The following is a 20,347-nucleotide window of genomic DNA, read 5'->3' as shown; positions in this document are numbered from 1 at the left end:
CTCCCACCTGTCCTGCTGGCTTCCTCGACGTCATGGCCTCGTACTCCTCCGCGACCCCCGTCCAGGTTCTTTTGCCGGCTCTGACTAATGCTGTGGTCGTGGATCCCTGTAGAGGAAAGGTTGCTCGCGTCCCTCTCTCTGATGTACGGACGCGCGCGTCCCTTTGGCTGTCGGTGGCAAGAAGCCAACATAGAGTAGCACAGCAGGAACGGCGGCCGTGCATCTACCTTGAACTCAACCAAACACCAGCCACCATAGGTAACCAGCTCTGCTCCTGCTCTTCTTTTTTGGATGGTTGTTCTTGTTGGCAATGTATGTCTGCTCTGACGTATGTGATTTCAGTGGCGGTGGCAGGATCCGAACATTGCTTTGTCAAGTTTTTTAAATGAAAAATTATAGACAAAATAAACAGGAACAGAAAAGACCACACATATTTTTGGTTGCAGCTTTTTGCCAAATTTATCCATTTATCATTGGTTTCATTACCAAATACAAGACCTAACAAGTCAAAAACAAGCGTTTTACTATGAAAAACAAGATCTTGATTTCTTAATAAGAGAAAAAATTGGAAGAGGAAGAAGATGTAGCATACAAATAGAAGAAAAAGGACCTTGTGCTAGACTCCTTGTGCACTCACCGATCACCAGAAGTACAGTACTATAGAGAGTTGGAGACTGGCTGAGGACGTGGCCATGCTCACGGAGGTTTTTCCGGACAGCGGGCGGTTGGCGGCCGGCAGCATCAACGCTGCTTGGTGTGCAACATGCGCATCCATGCATGATGTGCTCCAACCTGCCGGTATTGTGCCCCCGTTGGCCTTTAGGGATTACATGGGAAGGTGAAAAGAGAGAAGTAGTAGTAGTAAGAGTAATCACAGGATTTGAGGATTGGCTGATTAGGGAAGCTATATAATTAGGACGGCTGCGTAATTTCCTTTGCTATATTGGGCCAGCCAAATCATAGGCAAAGCAGATAACAAATGGGTCTGTTGTAGTCAGTTTATAGAACTTGTTTTTTACCGGTGGGGGAGGCAGACGTGGTAGTCTCTGGCATGTCAAATTGTTGTGTAGTCGCTTGACTACCCAGCTATAGCGTGGCTTCGCCACTGTGTGATTTCCTGCCTAAATTAAAGTACACATAGGGTTGTGAGACTTGATCATGCTGTCACCACTGGGTAATGTGAATTGAATGGATAAATGCTATACTGGACCTTATGGTTTGAGCACTACAACAAATCTGAATGTTTTCACATGTCTCTTTCACAAGTATGCACATCAACTGTTTAATTACTATAATATATTGCAACGAATAATATCTGTTACATATTTAATGCCAACCGTCTACTTATGTAACTGATAATTGGTTATAGCAGTGTATGTTTATTTAGTTTAATGTGAGTGTACTTAATTAAGTCTCAATTTTCTTTCCTTTTCTTGCCTTATTTTCGTAGAGTTTTGTTCTGTGTAACTTGATCTCAACTTTCAAATCAGTATTGAACAGATGAAACTCCTACAATCATCCACTACAATTGTGGGTTGAGGTTAACACCCTAGCATCTCCTGAGGTTTACAATGCATTAACATTCTTGCATGTCCTGAGGTTTAGCCTGTGTTACCATGGCATTCAGTTTCTCTTATATATGCAAGAAGTATATATTCAGCTACTTATCTTCATGTATTTTGCAATATTATCAAAAAAAATTGCCTGCCCTTTAGAAGTGCATTTCTCTGCAAACCTTTTCTATTATCCATGTGAATGGAGCTAAGCATGTGAAAGCTTTTGCCGGGGCAGCTGATCCACGGGCACCTATGGGACCGGCGGACCGGGTCCCTTTTGGTTCGGTGGGGGCGGAGTTCAAGCAAAGAGCAGATCGAGGCGGAGCACGCGAGCGGTTTACCCAGGTTCGGGCCGCACGGATGCGTAAAACCCTACTCCTGCTTTGTGGTGTTGTATTGATTTCTAGCTCGGGAGCGCGGAGTGCTACAGTACACGCCGGCGGCTAGCAGGGCCGAGCGTGGGTGCTTGAACTGGCTGAACCCGAGCGTGAGGGTTCGAGCTGGCCAACCCCCCTCTACGTTGCTCACGGGCCTCCTTTTATATGCTCAAGGGGTTAGCGACATAGCAACGGAGGTAAAGGGCAAAAATGGAAGAAGGTGCTGTGGTAGGTACAGCTACCTGCTACAGTGTTATCATACCTAACTCTGGCGGCAGGGGACAAGGGCATTAATTGCCCGTCTGTGTCGCCTAAACAGTACCGAAACGGACCGCTAGGGACGCCACCGTTTGCCACGATGGTTATCTTGTCAGCGCCTGCTTGCCACCTCGCACCCCTAGCTGCACAGCCTTCCGCCACGTACGCCTGGAAGGGCCCCAAAGCGACACGTTGATGGATGAGCTGGAGCGCGGGCGCGAACTGGGGGTTTCCCGCGGCAAGCTCCTTGCCGCGGTCGCCGTCTTGTCGTGTTCGGGAGCTTGTCGCTCGCCGGGCCTTACCGGGACGCGCAGCGCGTCGCGGCAAGTCTTCTCGGTATGCCTTGGTTGGCCTTCCCGGCAAGCTCCTCTTGCCGGGGTCTTGTTACCTTCCCGGCAAGCTCCTCTTGCCGGGGCCTCGTTTCCTTCTCGGCAAGCTCCTCTTGCCGGGGCCTTGGTTTGAGTACTTTGTTCTTGAATGGTCTTCGAGGGAACCGTGGAGGATCTTGGCGGTCACCTGGCAAGCCTTGCCGCGGGACGCTGCGACTACCCGTGCACAAGTTCGGGGTGCTAGGGTACCCCTACTCTAGTACACTGACAGGAGCCCCCGGGCCTAGGCGAGACACGGTGCCGAGCGCTGTTGGGCCAGGCCCAAAACAGTGCACGGGCACGCGCGGCCTAGGTCACGCCGCATATCTCTCCGCCTTCACCGCGCACGCCCAGAATGGCACGCGTCACACGCGGCGTCGTGGGTGACGTGGGCGGCGTGCGCGGGGCTAAGCCCCGCGAGCATGCGTCGGGCCATGATGAAGGGGACGGTTCACACCCTCCTCCCTAAGCGGAGGTAGGCGCGGGGGCGCGGTGCATTTACTGGACGGGGCCGGTGCGCGGTTTTTCGAGGCGTCCACTCCCCGTGAACACGGGGTGGGGCGAGGCCGCCTCATCCGTCGCCTTGGTTCTGCATCCCCGCCACGCGGCTCCCATGCGCTTGGGGCTGCGGACGGTGGAAGCGGGAGACGCGGGCCGAGGCAGCGGGTCGGCCCCGACTCCCTGCTCTTCCCGTGCTTTGATTCGCTGAGTGGGGCGGCCGAGCCCCCACCTCGCTCCTTTATAAAGAGCGGGAGGGGAGCCCAGAAACCCGCACTCTCCCATCTACTCCTTTCTTCAGCTTCTGCTCCCCTTTCTCCCGTTTGCCATGGAGAAAGGGAACCCTGGCCCTTCATCGGTGGCGGCGAGGGTCGCCGCAAGACAGCGCACCTCTCCCTCTCCCGCGCCCGTGGTGGCAGAGCCAGCCATAAGGGGAAGAGGGAGGGGGCGAGGTCACGGACGAGGTCGAGGACGAGGTCGAGGCGCTCGGGGAAGAGGCGGGCGGGGCGGCGTGCCAGCTCCGCCTCCGCCGGCGGCTCCTCCCCCCATGGCGGTCCATATAGGGGACGACTCTTGCGAGTTCTTCGTCAGGCTGCACCGGGCGCCTCGTCGTCGCCTCAGGCTTCCAGCTCCGTTCGCGAGCGCGATGGAGTTGGACCCGCCCGAGACACTGAGACTGCACATGAGGGGCTGTGGGATCAGCGGCACGCGAGTCCGCGTTGTATTCCCAGCCCCTAATGTGATGTATCTTGATCGAGGGTGGAAGACGTTCGCCCGTATCCACGGCCTGATGGAGGGGTTTACCCTCCATTTTAAGTTGATGGAGGGCGATCTCCTCTCCGTCAAGGTCTTCGGGTGCTTCGGCACTCGGGCGAAGTGCTGCGTGGACAGCTCCTCCAATAGTGAAGGCTCCCCCTCGAGCGAGAGTGACGAGGAGGAGAGCGACAGCGATGATGAAGGTAGCGGGCGGCAGGATGGCGGGTCCGACTAGGTGTCGGGCGCCGCCTCGCGCGGCACCAGTGACCCCATCATCCGTGTCGCCGGCTCCTTGAACTCCCCGGGGCCGTCTCCTTGGGCGGCTGGCGTAGGGAGGCTGCGGAAGGGGAAGAGGGCTGGCGACAAGGCCGTCAGGTCGGAGTACGAGGGCGTGGTTCCCTCGGCAGCGTGCTGATGTCCTGCCGCCCCGTCTTCGAGCCCTGCTTCCAGCGCCGCCATCACCGTCCAGCCTTCGGACGGCCCCCGGGATGTTCTCTTGGTGTCTTCTGGCACCCGTAGCTCGCCTAGGCGCCCTTTCTGCCCTTTTCGCCTCCTTGACCTACCTCCTGAAGAGAGGGACAGGAAAGGGATTACGGGCATCTTATCTTTTTAATTTGTATGCCTTCGGGCCTTAGCTGCATCTAAAACTTGTAGTCCTCTCTTTCATGTTTTTCATCCTCTATGGACTCTACCTGAGTGGGATGTTTTTTAATGAAAAGGGGATGCTTGCCGGGTTATTTGTCTCGCAGGTTGAACCCACGCCAAGGAGCAAATCCTTGGTATCCCTCGGACAGACATTTCATCTCCCGGCAACAGGCCCTGCCGCCTTCCCACGTCGCTCGACCTTTCTCACGCCTTTGACGGAGGCGGGAACGAGGTGGGTGCGGCCTCCTCGTTTCATCCCTTTGCTGCCGCGACTACGACCAAACTTGGCCCCGGGGCCTAGAGTTTAGGGAGCACGGCAGTTTTCGGGAAGAAACGCGGTTTCGCATTCCCCAGTCCATAAGAGGATGCATGATGAGGGACGAAAGACTTATCTGATATTGCAGCCCCCGGCAACTCTGGCCTGCCGTGGGTGAATCTTGGCACTTGCTGCCCCCAGCAATACTGGCTTGCCGGGGCCCAGGTGCCGGCACGCCCTTCTTCTCCTTTCCGTCCTTAAGCAGTCTGGCCAGGATATGCGAGCCCTGCGAACGAAAGAAAAGCAAAGGGACGGACACTCGACCTCTAAGCTAGGGGTTAGTTGCTGTTAGGCACTATCAACCCTAACCAAGGACGAGACTCGACCTAGCATGCATGCTCTAACCCCGGGGTGATCAGCGCTTCATTTACTGGTGCTCAGGGTCTGCGCCTGGCTCTGTACAAAGGATTACATGCAATAGCGGCAAGACTTGTACAGAAGGGTGGTTGCTGGACAGGGTCCGACAACCACGCCTTACGGTTAAAACTTACGAAGATGCTCGATGTTCCAGGAGTTGCTCACTGGTACGCCATCTTCGGTCTCAAGGCGGACAGCGCCAGGCCTTGTGACTCGCTTCACCCGGTAAGGGCCTTCCCACTTCGGCGTCAACTTGTTGGAATTCTTGGCCGACTGAGCGCGCCGAAGAACAAGGTCGCCTTCCTCGAGACTCCTGGCATTGACTCTGCGGCTATGGTAGCGGCGCAGAGCTTGTTGGTAGCGAGTAGCTCGCACAGCAGCCTGGAGACGGTCTTCCTCAAGGAGCAGCGCGTCATCTTGCCGCAGCTGCTCTTGCTCGAGCTCATCATAAGCGAGCACTTGAGGTGACCCGTATACGAGTTCCGTGGGGGTAACTGCCTCTGCTCCATAGACTAGAGCAAAGGGTGTCTGTCCAGTGGCTCGATTTGGCGTCGTTCTGATCGACCAAAGAGCCACCGGTAGCTCCTCGATCCAGTTTCTTCCGCACTTGTGCAGCCTGTCGAAAGTTCTGGTCTTGAGCCCGCGCAGCACTTCAGCATTTGCCCTCTCCGCTTGACCATTGCTTCTCGGGTGAGCAACAGAAGCGAAGCAGATCTTGGCGCCAAGGTCTTGGACGTATTGCATGAAGGTGCGGCTCATGAATTGTGTACCATTGTCGGTGATTATCCTGTTGGGGATCCCGAAGCGGCAAACAATCGACCTGAAGAACTTGACGGCTGACTGTGCGGTCACCTTCCTCACTGGTTCCACTTCCGGCCACTTTGAGAACTTGTCGATTGCGACGTACAAGTACTCAAAGCCCCCGACAGCTCGGGGAAAGGGGCCGAGGATGTCGAGCCCCCAGACCGAAAATGGCCAGGATAAAGGGATCGTCTGGAGAGCTTGAGCTGGCTGGTGTATCTGCTTGGAATGGAACTGGCACGCTTCACACTTGGTTACTTGTGCAGTTGCATCCTGGAGGGCTGTTGGCCAGAAGAAACCTTGCCGGAACGCTTTGCCGACAAGTGCTCTTGCGCCAATGTGGTGACCACATATGCCTCCGTGTATCTCTGCCAACAGCTTTTGTCCGTCTTTCCGGGGAATACACTTCAATTTCACACCGTTGAGTCTTCTTCTGTACAGTGTCTTGTCGACAAACTGGTACATACATGACTGCCGGGCTACTCTTTCCGCTTCTTCTTGCTCTTCGGGAAGTTCTCCTGTCTGAAGGAAACGGACAATCTGCTGCGCCCATGCTGGAGCTTGTGGCTCGACAACAAGGACTAAAGGCAACTCTGCTGCTGCGGGAACATCCGCTTCTACGGCAAGAACCTGCGGTTCTGCCGGAGCTTGCCGTTCCCCGACAGGCTTGCCGGGGCAAAACTTGTCGGGAGCCTCTCCTTCAACGGAACAAACCCTGGGGCTCGCCGGAGCATCTTGCTCTTCAGCGCTCTTGGTGTTGGTCTCAGCTGCTGCGGGAACATCTGCTTCTACGGCGAGAAGCTGTGTCTCTGCCGGAGCTTGACGTTCCCCGACAAGCTTGCCGGAGCAAAACTTATCGGGAGCATCTGCTTCAACGGAACAAATCCTAAGGCTTGCCGGAGCAGACTGCTCCTCAGCGCCTTCGGTGTTGATCCTAGGGGCCTTCTTGGCGGCGGCTTCGGGAAGCTCTGCCGGCAGGCAGTCACCAGGAATCAACTTCCTCTTCTTGCTCTGTCCAGCTGATGGTGTTACGGACGGTTGAGTCAGCTTGAGCACAAAGATCCCTGGTTCCACAGGTAGCTTAAGTGCGGCGCACTTTGACAGGCCGTCAGCAATGGCGTTCTGAGTTCTTGGAACGTGCTCCATTTGTAGGCCGTCAAAGCGCTCTTCTAGCTTTCTCACTTCGTCAACGTAAGCTTCCATCAACGGACTGGTAATTCTTGTTTACTTGGCGGACGACAAGCTGTGAGTCACCGCTGACAATGAGCTTCTTGATCCCAAGGTCTGCCGCGATCCTGAGACCGGCAAGCAATCCCTCATACTCTGCAGTATTGTTTGTTGCTTGATCCTTGGGAAAGTGCATCTGGACTATGTACTTGAGGTGCTCTCCCGGGAGCTTCAGCGGCAAGTGGATTGCGATCCGCCGCGGCTGCTGCTTCCCGGTAGATCTTGTCGGCGCAGATAAGAGCATCCTTCTTGTCACCAGGGACAGAAATGACGCTTATCGGGCCTGGCATCTTCAGCATGTTATATGTGTAGTGAGAGGCTGCCATGAACTTGGCGAGTGCTGGACGGCCAAGTATCCCATTGTAGGGCAATGGGATATCGGCAACGTCGAATGTGACCTTCTCAGTCCTGAAGTTTAGCTCGCTGCCAAATGTTACCGGCAGCGTGACCTTCCCCTTCGGCTTGCTCCTTCTCGGGCTGATTCCTTGGAACGTGCCGGTCTCTTCGAGCTCGCTGTCGGGGATTTGGAGTTTCTGGAGTACAGCGGAGGAGATCAGGTTCAAGCCGGCCCCGCCGTCAACTAACATCTTAGTGACCTTGAGGTTTCGGATAGTTGGTGAAACCAACATCGGCAGGCACCCGATCGCAGTTGTGCGATCAGGGTGGTCCTCAATGTCAAAGATGATAGGCGTGCTGGACCATTTCAGAAGCTTGCGCGATTCGACAGGCGGTTCCGCTGCATTGACTTCCCGCGCCCATTGCTTGAGTTGGCGGTGTGAAGTGTGCAGAGAAGCACCGCCGTCAACGCACAAGACCTCTGTGGCTTTCTGAAACTCCTGTTCACTGGTCTCAACATCATCCATGTCTTCGTCGTCGTCATCTTCATCGTCGTCGCGGCCGCGGGGAGGCCTGTCTCCTTGCCGCTATTTGGCCTTGCCGCGACGTCCTCCCTGTCCGGTGCGCTTCTTGCCGGATTCTCCAGCACCCCCTTGGGCCCTCTCCTTGTCGCGCCGCTCGTACTCAGCTCTTTGCTGCTGGACAAGCTGCTCGACTTTCTTGCAGTTCCGGAGGTCGTGGCCCTTGGTGCGGTGAATCTTGCAGTATTGGTGGTCGGAGCCGTCCTGCTTGTCGGCGGCCGCCACAGCCTGGCAGTTGGTGCATGCGGCAACTTCCTTGCCGGAGCTACCGACCTTGGCTCGCTTGGCGCCGCCGTCGCTGCTGGACTGCTCAACGACCAGCACCTCTTTGTTCTGCTTCTTCCTGTTGTAGCGCCGCCGGTTTTTCTTTGCCGGGGCGGCATCCTCGCTGTCAGATCCCTCTGCTCCAGTGCTCTCTCCGGGGAATTTCCTCCCTTCCTCAGCGCGTGCACGCTTGTCGGCCAGGGCATATAGCTCGCTGACATCCCAAATTTTGCACATCGCCATCTCCTCCCGCATCCTGCGGTTACGCACGTTCTGATGGAACGCGCTGATTACCGCGGCAGGGTGGATATTTGGGATGTTGTGCTGTACACGGCTGAATCTCTGGATATACTTGCGCAGGGGTTCTCCTTCCTTCTGGACGAGCAGGTGAAGATCGCTCTCTTGGCCATGAGGTTTGTGGCCGCTTGTGAAGGCGCCGACAAACTGATGGCATAGCTCAGCCCAGGAGGATATGGAGTTGTCCGGCAAGTGCATGAGCCAGGACCTGACGTTGGGCTTGAGCACCAACGGGAAGTAGTTGGCAAGCATCTTATCGTCCCGCCCCCCAGCAACCTGCACCGCGATGGTGTAGATGCTGAGGAACTCCGACAGATGCGACTTGCCGTCGTACTTCTAGGGTACATCTGGTTTGAAATTCTTCGTACTGGGCCACTGGACTTGCCGCAGCTCACGAGTGAACGCAGGACAACCTACCGCGTGCGGCAAGTCGCCTGGTTCCCCTGGCGCATGCATGTCAACAGAGGGCCCAGCGCGCTGGTCTGATTGACGCCGCACTTCTCTTCGCCGCTCGATGCGAGTACGAGCGTCTTCTTGTTGTCGTTCTCGAAGAACTTGGCGCTGATCGCGACGAGCTCGTGGATCTGACGACGTGGTGGAGTCGCTGTCGAGGTGGACCCGACGAGTCGGCGATCTTGGCCTTCGGAGTGGAGAGTGCACGGTAGTTGTACCCCCACCAGTCTTGTCGTCTCGGGCTCGTGCCTAGCTAGCTTGCCGCGGCTGAGACGTGCTCGGCTGTCGTGGAGCGTCGCCGTTGGCGAAGCTGATGAGACTCTGGATAGTGGCCCTCCAGTCGTCGATCTTGTCCGCCGCTGGAGGGTAGTCTAGGAGCAGCTGAGCTCGCGCCAAAGCTTCTGCTGCGGTGGCGGGTGGCAGTGGCGAACGGTGCGAGGAGCGGGATATGCTCGGACTTCTAACTACGTTAGAAGGAGCAGTATCTCGTCCAGGCGACCGTGCCTCGCTCGCGCCAGCAGGTTGACGTGCATGGTGGTCCTGAGCGCTCCGAGATCCACCAGCTCGGTCTTGATCTAGCGAACGCATGGTACCATGAGTACCATGACGCTGCCGGTCCCGCGCCTCCTGAGATGGGCGCGGTGCATGCACGGACGCCGAGGTCTTGGAGTGTGCCCGGTCATTGTGGGAGCCGGCTACGCCGCCGATGGGCAGCGCAGCCTTGTCCTGGGGCCTGGCAGCACCGTGAGCTCTCTCGTCGACACGTGCCCTTCCGCCGGCACTTTCCCCACCAACCGTTTGCTCCAGCGGTGGCTGGCTCGGTGCCGGATCTGATGAAGATGATGAAGATGATGAAGATCTAGCTCGCGAGGACGCCGGATCTGATGTTGATGAAGATGAAGAAGATCTAGCTCGCAAGAATGCCGGATCTGGTTCACACAACTTCGACGCCCCCTACCTGGCGCGCCAGAGATGCCGGGGCAGCTGATCCACGGGCACCTATGGGACCGGCGGACCGGGTCCCTTTTGGTTCGGCGGGGGCGGAGGTCGTGCAAAGAGCAGATCGAGGCGGAGCACGCGAGCGGTTTACCCAGGTTCGGGCCGCACGGATGCGTAAAACCCTACTCCTGCTTTGTGGTGTTGTATTGATTTCTAGCTCGGGAGCGCGGAGTGCTACAGTACACGCCGGCGGCTAGCAGGGCCGAGCGTGGGTGCTTGAACTGGCTAAACCCGAGCGTGAGGGTTCGATCTGGCCAACCCCCCTCTACGTTGCTCACGGGCCTCCTTTTATATGCTCAAGGGGTTACCGACATAGCAACGGAGGTAAAGGGCAAAAATGGAAGAAGGTGCTGTGGTAGGTACAGCTACCTGCTACAGTGTTATCATACCTAACTCTGGCGGCCGGGGACAAGGGCATTAATTGCCCGTCTGTGTCGCCTAAACAGTACCGAAACGGACCGCTAGGGACGCCACCGTTTGCCACGATGGTTATCTTGTCAGCGCCTGCTCGCCATGATGGTTATCTTGTCAGCGCCTTCTTGCCACCTCGCACCCCTAGCTGCACAGCCTTCCGCCACGTACGCCTGGAAGGGCCCCAGAGCGACACGTTGATGGATGAGCTGGAGCGCAGGCGCGAACTGGGGGTTTCCCGCGGCAAGCTCCTTGCCGCGGTCGCCGTCTTGTCGTGTTCGGGAGCTTGTCGCTCGCCGGGCCTTGCCGGGACGCGCGGCGCGTCGCGGCAAGTCTTCTCGGTATGCCTTGGTTGGCCTTCCCGGCAAGCTCCTCTTGCCGGGGTCTTGTTACCTTCCTGGCAAGCTCCTCTTGCCGGGGCCTCGTTTCCTTCTCGGCAAGCTCCTCTCGCCGGGGCCTTGGTTTGAGTACTTTGTTCTTGAATGGTCTTCGAGGGAACCGTGGAGGATCTTGGCGGTCACCTGGCAAGCCTTGCCGCGGGATGCTGCGACTGCCCGTGCACAAGTTCGGGGTGCTAGGGTACCCCTACTCTAGTACACCGACAGCTTTAAATGGCTGTTTGGATCGCTGCTCGCAGCCGCCTGTCCAAAATATTGGTAGTTGACCAGGCTGGCGAGTTCGTTTGGATGAGCCTGATGTTTTGGCTCGCCTTGCCCACCATAGCTCTTATAGTCTATATTTGCACCAACTATTTGCCGAGGCGCCGGCGGCCAAATCGCTCGCCAATTATTTGGCGTGTCCTCCTTTGGCGAGGCTGACTCCGGCACAAACCAAACAGATCCTAAATCTTGCACTCATCCGTGTACATTTCTGCCCTTGTTCTGTAATTCAACAATTACCATAGAACTAATAAACTTAGAGCACCAAAGTATATATTTCTCTTTCCTAAGTATACATGTTTAATAATATTTCATTTTTCTTTATTTTAATAGGACATTTATTTCAACGATCTTAGTAAAGATTTGTTCTAGCCACATATAGTAACTGAATGATGCTCTAATTTTCCAGGATTGATATTCCACCAACCATCTCACTATTAATATTTATATTTGATTTATTTCTTTATGATACTAAGATGTGCCTATGTGTTCTTTCTGCATGCCAAATCCTTTTCTGCCTGACGATAAAATGTCCATGTTGACTGACAAATGCAATGTTGCTATTGTTCCTTGTACTTTTCATTTATTGCGGGTGAGCTAATTAGTGTCATTTTAAATAAGTGTTTGTATGAATCTTTCCCATAATTTATTCCTCATGTGGATAGTTCTCACATTTTTTTAGCTATTCTTTTGCAGGTAACTGAGATAGAACAGAAGACAGTTGGGTTTGGTTTAGATGGGTTACTCCACTTGGATAGGAACAATGATACTACTGCGAACACGATTACATATTATGTTTATCTAAATTTCCAGTGTGACTGATTTGTAATTTTAATGTTATTGTGATCATTATTTTGTAGTTGTGAATTTGTAATTGTGCACTACAGTATTGTTTCTAGTTTAATAGAGATTCTTTACTTATTTTGTGTGGATAAGTATTTTGCATCCTGGGCCGAACATGGGATGGAGCAGGCCAAGGCCAATAATAATCCAGTAAAATTAATGTGGACATAAGGCATACTATAAAGAATATTAAAATATTAAAAAATGGGTGAAGGCCCAATAAACAAATGGACTATATGGGCCTAAATTAATGATTATACAAATATAAATGGGCTATATTGTTGGGTTTCCATGTCAGATCCACCATGATGCCACATCAGCTGCCACGTCATGTACATCCATGACGGATAGGTCTGTCATAAAGGTTTGGGCCTGTTTAGGGCCGGATGGGCCTAGGGTAGATCGGTGACGGTCAAACATCCGTCATGGAGGGCACGGTGTCAAATTATGACGCGATATACGTGACAGATTTCAAATCCGTCATGGACAACCATCCATGATAGTTTTTCACTAGTCTGTGACGGACCGAAGCTGTCATGGATTAACAGATTTCTTGTAGTGATATACTCTTGATGATCTTAAGGGCATTAGTCCCACTCTCTGCTAGCACAAAATAAAATTGGAGAAGGATGCTAAACCGTTTGTTGATCACCAACGACGGTTAAATCCTAAGATGAAAGAAGTGGTATGAAAAGAAACACTAAATCTTCTGGAGGCAGGTACAATTTATCCCGTTGCTGATAGTCAGTGGGTAAGTCATGTCCATTGTGTCCCTAAGAAGGGAGGTATTACTGTTGTTCCTAATGATAAAGATGAATTGATCCCACAAAGAATTGTTACATGTTATAGAATGGTAATTGATTTCCGCAAATTAAATAAAGCTACTAATAAGAATCATTACCTTTTACCTTTTATTGATCAAATGCTAGAAAGATTATCCAAACATACACATTTTTGCTTTCTAGATGGTTATTCTGGTTTCTCTCAAATACCTGTATCAAAAGAGGATCAAGAAAAGACAAATTTTACTTGCCCTTTCGGTACCTTTGCTTATAGACGTATGCCTTTTGGTTTATGTAATGCACCTGCTACCTTTCAAAGATGTATGACTGCTATATTCTCTAACTTTTGTGAAAAGATTGTTGAGGTTTTCATGGATGATTTCTCCGTTTATGGGACTTCTTTTGATGATTGCTTAAGCAACCTTGATCGAGTTCTGCAGAGATGTGAAGAAACTAATCTTGTCTTGAATTGGCAGAAGTGCCAATTTATGGTTAATGAAGGTATTGTCTTGGGTCATAAAATTTTTGAAAGAGATATTGAAGTTGATAAAGCTAAAGTTGATGCAATTGAAAAGATGTTGTGTCCTAAGGACATTAAAGGTACAAGAAGTTTCCTTGGGCATGCCGATTTTTATAGGAGGTTCATTAAGGACTTCTCTAAAATCTCTCACCTCTGACCAATCTCTTACAAAAAGATGTTCCTTTTGTCTTTGATGATGACTATGTAGAAGCATTTGAAATACTTAAGAAAGCTTTGGTTTCTGCACCTATTGTTCAACCTCCTGATTGGAATTTACCATTTGAAATTATGTGTGATGCTAGTGATTATGCTGTAGGGGCTGTTCTAGGACAAAGAGTTGATAAGAAATTAAATGTTATTCAATATGCTAATAAAACTCTAGACAGTGCCCAAAGAAATTATGCTACAACTAAAAAAGAATTTTTAGCAGTTGTATTTGCTTGTGATAAGTTCAGGCCTTATATTGTTGATTCTAAAGTCACTGTTCACACTGATCATGCTGCTATCAAATATCTTATGGAAAAAAAGATGCTAAACCTAGACTTATTAGATGGGTTCTCTTGCTACAAGAATTTGATTTGCATATTATTGATAGAAAGGGAGCTGAGAACCCCGTTGCAGACAACTTTTCTAGGTTAGAAAATGTTCTCGATGACCCACTACCTATTGATGATAGCTTTCCTGATGAACAATTAGCGGTCATAAATGCTTCTCGTACTGCTCCATGGTATGCTGATTATGCTAATTATATTGTTGCTAAATTTATACCACCTAGTTTCACATACCAGCAAAAGAAAAAGTTCTTCTATGATTTAAGACATTACTTCTGGGATGACCCACATCTTTATAAAGAAGGAGTAGATGGTGTTATTAGACTTTGTGTACCTGAGCATGAACAGGAATAGGTCCTACGCAAGTGTCACTCCGAGGCTTATGGAGGACACCATGCTGGAGATAGAACTGCACAGAAGGTATTTCAATCCAGTTTTTATTGGCCTACTCTCTTCAAGGATGCCCGTAAGTTTGTCTTGTCTTGTGATGAATGTCAAAGAATTGGTAATATTAGTAGACGTCAAGAAATTCCTATGAATTATTCACTTGTTATTGAACCATTTGATGTCTGGGGCTTTGATTATATGGGACCGTTTCCTTCCTCTAATGGGTATACACATATTTTAGTTGCTGTTGATTACGTTAATAAGTGGGTAGAAGCTATTCCAACTAGTAGTGCTGATCATAACACCTCTATTAAGATGCTTAGAGAAGTTATTTTTCCGAGGTTTCGGGTCCCTAGATATTTAATGACTGATGGTCGTTCACATTTTATTCATGGTGCCTTTCGTAAAATGCTTGCTAAGTACGATGTTAATCATAGAATTGCATCTCCATATCATCCACAGTCTAGTGGTCAAGTAGAACTTAGCAATAGAGAGCTTAAATTAATTTTGCAAAAGACTGTTAATAGCTCTAGAAAGAATTGGTCCAAGAAACTTAATGATGCATTATGGGCTTATAGAACTGCATACAAAAATCCTATGGGTATGTCTCCGTATAAAATGGTTTATGGTAAAGCATGTCACTTACCTCTTGAATTAGAACATAAGGCATATTGCGCTATTAAAGATCTCAACTATGACTTCAAACTTGCTGGTGAGAAGAGGCTTTTTGACATTAGCTCACTTGATGAATGGAGAACCCAGGCTTATGAGAATGCCAAACTGTTTAAAGAAAAAGTTAAAAGATGGCATGACAAAAGATACAAAAACGTGAGTTTAATGTAGGTGATTATGTATTGCTATACAACTCCCGTTTAAGATTTTTTGCAGGCAAACTCCTCTCTAAATGGGAAGGTCGCTACATCATCGAGGATGTCTACCGTTCCGGTGCTATAAAAATCAACAATTTCGAAGGCACAAATCCGAGGGTGATGAACGGTCAAAGAATCAAACATTATATCTCAAGTAATCCTATAAATGTTGAAACTAATGTTATTGAAACTGTAACCCCAGAGGAATACATAAGGGACACTTTCCAGAATGTTTCAGACCCCGAAAAGGAATAGGTACATGGTACAGTAAGTAAACCGACTCCAAAACAGTTCTAATGGCAATTTTTCTCCGTTTTGGAATATTTAAGAAAATGGAAAATAAGAAGCAGACCAGAAAGGACACGAGGCTTCCACGAGGGTGGAGGGCGCTCCCCCTGCCTCGTGGGCACCTCGTGTGCTCTCTAGACTCCGTTTTCTTGCACGATACTTCTTTTGGTCGGTAAAAATTCATTATATAATCCCCCGAAGGTTTTGACCACCGTATCACGCAAATATCCTCTATCTTTGTTTCGAGCTATTTTTCTGACAGATCTAGATCGCCATGGCTTCTTCAAGTGCCCCCAAGGACAAGTTCTTCGAGAAGGTCATCAACCCCTACCTTGCGGAGGTGCTGCAACACCCTCAAACCATTGAGATGCATGAGGGTTTGCTACACATCCGTGATGTGGAGGGACCAAGGAGGACCGGATGCGTGGAGACAAGGCTCGAGGCGTTGGAGCAACAAGTTTTCAAGTGCCAGGAGATGGTGGAACGTGGACTCGACTCCAATCATATAATGATCACGGACTTCACCAACAACACAAGCTGGATGACAAGAACATTGGGGAGGCCATCTTCAAGTTTCACGAGAAAATCGAGCGCCTCCAAGCCCAGATCTATGACCTGCAAAACCAAAACTATGAGTAATAATATAGATTCAAGAGGATGAGTTTGGCTGCAGATTTGAGGATCTCGGAGACTCGATCATCCTTCTATGATGGTGAGCCTATGACTTGGAAGATGGATGACAAGCCTACATCATCAACAACTCCACCACTACCTCCGAGGAAGGAAACATAAACACATGGGTATGGGCACTCCCCTTGGCAACTGCCAAGCTTGGGGGAGTGCCCCGGTATCGTATCACCATCACACTTTTATGCTTACCGCTTTTCTTAGTTCGATCCTTTTGATAATATATTGATCTAGTAGAATAAAGTTTTAGTATGATCTAGTTGTGAGTTTAGCTTTATGATCCTTCTATGTAATCGAGTCTGTGAGCTATATATAATAAAGATTAGTGTTGAGTCAGGGGCTTGATTATTTTTCTATGATCTTGAGGGAATAAAATAAAAGAGAAAGAATAAAAAGAAATAAAGCGATCATATGGATCTTATGGAGAGTAATGACTTCACATATAAAGAGTATGATGAATAAAAATGGTTGAGAGTTGACAAACATAGTTTTGGTCATCGTTGCAATTAATAGGAAGTAATAAAGAAAGAGAGGTTTTCACATATAAATATACTATCTTGGACATCTTTTATGATTGTGAGCACTCATTAAAATATGACTTGCTAAAGAGTTGATGTTGGACAAGGAAGACAACGTAATGGGTTATGTTTTCTTACATCTAAGATAAATTATATTGTCATGGATCATCCAATTTGTTGAGCTTGCCTTTCCCTCTCATGCTAGCCAATTTCTTTGCACCAAGTAGAGATACTACTTTGCTTCCAAATATCCTAAAACCAGTCTTGCCATGAGAGTCCACCATATCTACCTAGGGATTGAGTAAGATCCTTCAAGTAAGTTTTCATCGTTGCAAGCAATAAGAATTGCTCCCTAAATATGTATGACTTATTAGTGTGGATAAAATAAGCTTTATACGATCTTGTGATGTGGAAGAAATAAAAGCGACGGACTTCATAATAAAGGTCCATATCACATGTGGCAATATAAAGTGACGTTCTTTTGCATTAAGATTTCATGCATCCAACCACAAAAGCACATGACAACCTCTGCTTCCCTCTGCGAAGGGCCTATCTTTTATTCTTGTCTATTACTTTATGCAAGAGTCACGGTGATCTTCACCTTTCCTTTTAACATTTTATCCTTTGGCAAGCACAATGTGTTGGAAAGATCCTGATATATATGGCTAATTGGATGTGGGTTTGCATGAACTATTATTGTTGACATTACCCTTGAGGTAAAAAGTTGGGAGGCAAAACTATAAGCCCCTATCTTTCTCTGTGTCCGATTAAAACTTCATAACCATAAATATCGCGTGAGTGTTAGCAATTGTGAAAGACTAAAAGATGGTTGAGTATGTGGACTTGCTGAGAAGCTCTTATATTGACTCTTTCCAATGTTATGATAAATTGCAATTGCTTCAATGACTGAGATTATAGTTTGTTAGTTTTCAATGAAGTTTCTGATTCATACTTGAGTATGTGAATGAATTGTTACTTTAGCATAAGAGATCATATGACAATATATATATATATATGTTGATGTTCCAAGAATGATCATGATGCCTTCATGTCCGTATTTTATTTTATCGACACCTCTATCTCTAAACATGTGGGCATATTTTTCGATATCGGCTTTCGCTTGAGGACAAGCGAGGTCTAAGCTTGGGGGAGTTGATACGTCAATTTTGCATCATGCTTTTATATCGATATTTATTGCATTATGGGCTGTTATTACACATTATTTCACAATACTTATGCCTTTTCTCTCTTATTTTACAAGGTTTACATGAAGAGGGGGAATGCCAGCAGCTGGAATTCTGAGCTGGAAAAGGAGCAGATATTAGAGACCTATTCTGCACATCTCCAAAAGTCCTGAAACTTCACGAGAACATGTTTCAGAATATATAAAAAATATTGGGCGAAAGAAGTACTAGAGGGGGGCCACCCACCGTCCACGAGGGTGGGGGCGCGCCCCCCTGCCTCATGGCCACCTTGGTGGCCCTCCAATTCCCATCTTTGGCTATATGGAGTATTTCGTCAAGGAAAAAATCATAAGCAAGCTCATGGGACAAAACTCCGCCACCACGAGGCGGAACCTTGGCGGAACCAATCTAGGGCTCCGGCTGAGCTGTTCTGCCAGGGAAACTTCCCTCCGGGAGGGGTAAATCATCACCATCATCATCACCAATGATCCTCTCATCAGGAGGGGGTTAATCTCCATCAACATCTTCACCAGCACCATCTCATCTCAAACCCTAGTTCATCTCCTGTATCCAATCTTTGTATCCAAACCTCATATTGGTACATGTGGGTTGCTAGTAGTGTTGATTACTCCTTGTAATTGATGCTAGTTGGTTTATTTGGTGGAAGATCATATGTTCAGATCCATTATGCATATTAATACCCCTCTGATTATGAGCATGAATATGCTTTGTGAGTAGTTATGTTTGTTCCTGAAGACATGGGAGAAGTATTGCTATAAGTAGTCATGTGAATTTGGTATTCGTTCGATATTTTGATGAGATGTATGTTGTCATCCCTCTAGTGGTGTCATGTGAACGTCGACTACATGACACTTCACCATTGTTTGGGCCTAGAGGGAGGCATTGGGAAGTAATAAGTAGATGATGGGTTGCTAGAGTGACAGAAGCTTAAACCCTAGTTTACGCGTTGCTTCGTAAGGGGCTGATTTGGATCCATATGTTCCATGCTATGGTTAGGTTTACCTTAATACTTCTGTTGTAGTTGCGGATGCTTGCAATAGGGGTTAATCATAAGTGGGATGCTTGTCCAAGTAAGGACAGTACCCAAGCACTGGTCCACCCACATATCAAATTATCAAAGTACCGAACGCGAATCATATGAACGTGATGAAAACTAGCTTGACGATAATTCCCATGTGTCCTCGGGAGCGCTTTCCTTCATATAAGAGTTTGTCCAGGCTTGTCCTTTGCTACAAAAAGGATTGGGCCATCTTGCTGCACCTTATTTACTTTCATGGCTTGTTACTCGTTACAAATTACCTTATCACAAAACTAACTGTTACTGATAATTTCAGTGCTTGCAGAGAATACCTTGCTGAAAACCGCTTATCATTTCCTTCTGCTCCTCGTTGGGTTCGACACTCTTACTTATCAAAAAGGCTACGATAGATCCCCTACACTTGTGGGTCATCATACTCCCTTGCCAAAATCATGCTTAGGTATACAATAGGACTGGTACACAGCATAACATACTTTATAGAACCTATGACTGAGGCATAGGGAATGACTTTTCATTCTCTTTCTATTTTCTGCCATGGTCGGGTTTTGAGTCTTTACTCAACTTCACACCTTGCAACACAGGCAAGAACTCCTTATTTGACTATTCCATTTTGAACTACTTCAAAATCTAGTCAAGGTATGTACTCATTGCAAAATCTTATCAAGCGTCTTGATCTATCTCTATAGATCTTGATGCTCAATGTGTAAGCAGCTTCACCGAGGTCTTTCTTTGAAAAATTCTTATTCGAGTATCCTTTTAAGCTATTCAGAAATTCAGTATCATTTCCGATCAACAATAGGCCATCTACATATAATATCAGAAATGCTACAGAGCTCCCACTCACTTTCTTGTAAATACAGGCTTCTCCAAAAGTCTGTATAAAACCATATGCTTTGATCAACTCATCAAAGCGTATAGTCCAACTTCGAGATACTTGCACCACTCCATAGATGGATCGCTGGAGCTTGCACACTTTGTTAGCACCTTTAAGATTGACAAAACTTTCTTGTTGTATCATATACAACTCTTCTTTAAGAAATCCATTAAGGAATGCAGTTTTGGCATTCGTTTGCCAGATTTTATAAAATGTGGCAATTGCTAACATGATTTGGACCGACTTAAGCATCGCTACGAGTGAGAAAATCTCATCGTAGTCAACACCTTGAACTAGTTGAAAACCTTTTTGCGACAATTTGATCTTTGTAGATAGTAACACTACTACCAGCGCCTGTCTTCCTCTTGAAGATCCATTTATTCTCAATGGCATGCCAATCATTGGGAAGTCAATCAAAGTCCATACTTTGTTCTTCATACATGGATCCCATCTCAGATTTCATGGCCTTAATCCATTTCGCGGAATCTGGGCTCATCATCGCTTCCTCATGGTCTAGTAACATGACTTCCAGAGAGGATTACTGTACCACTTTGGTGCGTACCATACTCTGGTTGTCCTACGAGGTTTGGTAGTAAATTGATCTGAAGTTTCATGATCATCATCA

The sequence above is a fragment of the Triticum urartu genome, chromosome 3, assembly GCF_003073215.2.
Source record: "Triticum urartu cultivar G1812 chromosome 3, Tu2.1, whole genome shotgun sequence".
Lineage (NCBI taxonomy): Eukaryota > Viridiplantae > Streptophyta > Magnoliopsida > Poales > Poaceae > Triticum > Triticum urartu.
This window is presented reverse-complemented; position numbering follows the sequence as displayed.